We start from the raw sequence: 4,813 nt of genomic DNA on the forward strand, positions 1-4,813 counted from the left end.
CGGCCGCCGCCCGAACCTGTCTCTACCCGAAACGCTCCCTTCCGGGCATGGGTGCCGGGAACGGGGCATGGCACAGTCTGGCGGGCGAGATTGGGCCCATCTTCGTCTGTGGGTGGATCATGGGGTGCGGCTCAGGCCCCGCCGGGAGTATCAGGCGTTTGCACCCCCCGCGGGCGCGCCCCTCTAAAAAACCCCGGGTCTCCACCGCAGCCCTCCCGCCCGTCCGCTAAGCGGAGTGGGCCAAACAAACACAAACATTGCTGGGACACATAGTAGGAGCTGGACTTGCCAGTCACCAGGAGATACAAATGGCAGGATCACTAGTTAGGGAAGAGAGGAGGACTGTGGGTAAAGAACAGATTACAGTGTGATAAATGTTTTCATGCCTCTAACTTAACCAGAAAACATAACATGTTTTCTTGGTCTTTACTTATAGTAATAAATTGTCTAGTGGTGTAAAAACAGGAGGCACCTAGAATGTCTAAGGGACATCTTCAAAGGAACAGTGGCAGTTGAATAGAATTTTGCCAGGGAGATATAACATTTAAGGAGGGCTTACTATTAATAACGGGGAAAAATTCAATGGAATAAGCATTGCTAAGAGTCACTTAAAATAGAGGCTATTAGGGAAGTGGGGCTCAGCCACATCTTGTGCTTCAGTTCTTAGAGCAGCTATTAAGTTGCTACACTCAACTCAGGCCCTGCCATAAACATCCTGGAACAGGCACTGCTACATGGACATGTATGTATGGGCTTTACTTCCTTCATTATAGGAAGTAATTTTTTTTTTTTTGCCTCCCCACATCCTATATAATAAAAGCCTAATATACATAAATCCACCGAATGGCCGAACAACCAGTGGAACGACCGGTTGCTATGACACACACTGACCACCAAGGGACAGACGCTGTACGGAGGAGCTGCCCCCAGCCTGCAGGCCCCAGATCAGCCAAGGCAAGTGCCAGCAGCCCCCCGCCCCCCCATCTCCCTGCCAGTCAACACTCAGATCGGCCCTGATCGCCAGCCAGGCCTAGGGACCCTACCTGTGCAAGAATTTCGTGCACAGGGCCTCTAGTATATTGGAACTAACTAATCTCTGTACTTACCCAGCAATAGTTCATTTGCATGAAAGAATTATATTTTGTGGTTTTTGCCTTTATAAATCCTTCTCCCTTTGTTCTCTTGAGAGCAGTTAGGATTGCTACCTAAATCTGGGTCTCAAGTTCTAATTCTTTTTTTTTTTAAGACTCCCAAACAAACTTTTAATTTGTTTATAGCCTCAAATCTTTATTGGTTAACATTAAGTTGTGTTGGTAATCCTATCTAATAAAGAAGGAATATGCTAATTGACCCTCATGCCATCACAAAGATGGTGGCGCCCACAGCCAATAAGGAGGGAATATGCTAATTGACTGCCCCACCCTCAAAGATGGCAGTGCCCACAGCCACAAGATGGCGGCGCCCAGTCCCCTCAGCCCTGCCGGGGCAGCAGGCGTGCGGCCCGGCCACTCCACACGTCTGCCTCTGGAGTTCCCCAGTCTCCTCAGCGCCCCCAGCTGCCCAGGGCTGGCCCGAGGTGCAGGCAAGCCTCAGATGGCGGCTGCTCAGCCACCCAAGGCCGCCCGAGGCTCAGGTAACCAGGCCCGGCCGAGGCTTGCACTGCCGGCAGTGGCAGCAGCAGAGGTGTGATGGGGCGTCACCTTCCCCTGATCGCCAGGTCGCCTCCCGCCCCTGAGGGCTCCCAGAATGTGAGATGGGGCAGGCCTGGCTAAGGGACTCTCCCTCCAGTGCATGAATTTTCATGCACCAGGCCTCTAGTTTTACATAATTATCTTAGTCCTCAAAAACAATTATTTCAAAAACAAAACAATTATTTCAAATGAGTAGTGCATAGTATTATCCCACTTTGCATATGGAGAAACAGGCTCAGAGGAGTTCATTAATTTGCCCAATATTCCAGAGCTGATGGGTGGCAGAGAATTTGAACCCAGGTATACTGGACTCTGCTTATCCATTACATTGTACTGATAAAGAAAACAGCAAGAAGAGAGAAGCAGCATGTGCAAAGGCACAAACATATCACCAAAGAGTTTGCTAGAACTACCACCATCAAACATTAGCTCAGAAGCTGTCTCTTCCGTCTCTTGGTCTTCACTTATAGTAATAAATTGTCTAGTTTGAGTACATGTTTTTTTCTCTTTGGCAGATGCTATTGATTGTCCCTCCAGAACTTCCCAACTAAGGTGCAGTGAACGAAATACAGTTGTGCTCTGATGTGAATCTCCTTATCCTTGGAAAAGCTGAGCAGGGCTGAGGCAGCAGGAGCCTTCAGGCAAGGTATGGCTGCAAACCTCTTGGGTTTATCCCAGTGAGTGGTATGATGGATTACCATTTTCTGTGTATACCATGACATATGCCAGAATATACAAAGGGTTGGCAATCATTGGCCTACTCAGCAGCCCAGGTATATTTGTAAGCCAGCTATATCAGCCAAAGTTCAGAAACCCTCTCTTGGAGACCAAAAGTTTGTCAAGAGGTAGAGTCCATTACCAGCTCCAACTACAGAGAGAAGATATCATCAAAGTGGTAATCCTTTCTAATCCTATTCACCTTGCCCAGGAGTAGTGTAGGCAGGAACTCCAGGTGAAATTTTGGTTTTTGCTAGACCAAAGATAGTCCACTGAAAACCTGCTAAAATGAGATATAAGTATGACACAGTTCTTCTACTTCTTAACTATTATGAGATTGTTATCCATGCAATTGCTGCAGCATTGTGACCTAAGACACCTGACTTGAGAATAAAGTAGAAATATTAAGGATGGCACAGTAGGAATATTTTAAAAATGGGCCCTCAGTGACATAACTGAGCCTCTAACTTAACCAGAAAACATCATAACATGATTTTTCTCTAATGAGCTCCTTCAGAATAGAGAACAAATCATCATTATTGCCTTAGTACCCAGCACACTGTTGGGCACACAGTAAATTCCTATTTGTTAAAAGTGAGGAGGGCAGGAGAGCATAGGAAAGTTCTGGGAACTGAAGTAAACTCTCTTCATATATAGGTATGACTTGCTTTATTAAACCCAGTTTGTTAACATCTGGATTTACCACAATTATGCTAAGTCAAAGAGAGATTCCTCAATTTACAAAAGGATGTAAATTAAATTGTTCCTTACCACATTTAAATCTTTATACACAACTCAGGAAAAATCAAGTCAATCAAAATCCTTATCTTCTGTTGCACTACCAGAGAAGTATTGGAAATTTTGCAGATTCTTAAAAGAAGCTTCCCCTGAACTTCCCACACCTCCACAGTAGTTTTAAGATTGCCATTAAGTCCAAATGATGATCTTTCTTAGATTTTCTATCTGGAGATAGAACTTTTTCAGCTTGGGGTGCCTTCAATATTATAATATTTTTTAGTCTTTCTTTGACATTTTTTGCACTCATAAGCTACCATACTGTTTCCATGTCTTTACAATCTAGCTTTTTGAAAGGGAAGTCCCCATATGTTCTCTCTCCTTCCTCAGCCTACTAGTGCCTGCTTTTTTTCTACCAGCAACACCACTTCAGCACTCCACTGAAATCACTTTTTCAAAGGTCACTGATGTCCTAATTGTCAACTCATGGCTTCTTTTTTGTCCTCAGCCTATTTAACTTTTCTGGCACTTAACACAGTTAACCACTTCCTCTTTCTTAATACCTACCTCCTCTTCCACAAACCCATGGTCTCCTTGTTTTCCTCCTCCCTTCTGCTACTCCATAAACTCCTCCACCAGCTCTTCTCCCAATCTCTTCAGCGCAGGTTCCCTAAAGCAGCATTACTCAAAGTGGTCCTTGGACCAGTGCCAATTTGCACACTGTTTGTGTTTGGTCTACCAGAAGATAAGTACAGAAATTAAGAGTAAATGCTTAGCAGCATTTTTTTTTAGCAATTTAACATTTCATCAATATCCAAACTCATGATGATTGGACAGCTCTCATTAAACAGAGTATAGCACAGTACAGGTGTTCTCCAACTTGTGTGATGAGTTGCAGGTAGCATGGCTATGTCTTTAGGACCACGTTTAGGTCCTATGTGCAGTAGGACCATGTTTTTTCAAGGTTAATTTGTCAACTATAACCCAAAAGTAAGGTAAAATTTATATGTTTATTTACTTCCATAATATTATTTTATAGTCATTTGAATTTTTAATCAAGCCTGTTTTTGAAAAGCATAGCTACATTAGGGAAGTAAAATTTGTGTCATTTATTTGTAACCCTAAATTATAGATGGCAAAATAAGCCTTACTGTCCTGTTTTGTCAAGAAAAGACACACACATCAGCAAGTTAGTAATGATAGTAGTAAACCAAATAATGACCAGAGAAATGATCCCAAGGAATTAAATATCTAAGTGTTAGTACTAATTTTACTCAGAAGTATATTTGAGTTCATAGCCATAACTCATAGTATAGTACTAAAGCCACAAACTGACAAATGAACCAATAAAGCCATCAAACTTGAGTGGCATCTATCTATACTAATAAAAGGGTAATATGCTAATTAGATCGGACATCTTCCAGACATCCTTCCAGACAAAGACACGGTTGTGGGGGCTGAGGCAGAGGCAGTTAGGGGAAATCAGGCCGGCAGGGGAGGGCAGTTAGGGACAACCAGGCCGGTAGGGGAGGGCAGGTCAGGGCAACCAGGCTCGCAAAGGGGAGCAATTAGGGGAGCAATTAGGGGGTGATCAGGCCAACAGGGAAGCAGTTAGGGGGCAATCAGGCCAGCAGGCAGAGGCGGTTAGTTAGGGGCGATCAGGCTGGCAG

The sequence above is a fragment of the Myotis brandtii genome, unplaced genomic scaffold (assembly GCF_000412655.1).
Source record: "Myotis brandtii unplaced genomic scaffold, ASM41265v1 scaffold174, whole genome shotgun sequence".
In the NCBI taxonomy this organism is placed as follows: Eukaryota; Metazoa; Chordata; class Mammalia; order Chiroptera; family Vespertilionidae; genus Myotis; species Myotis brandtii.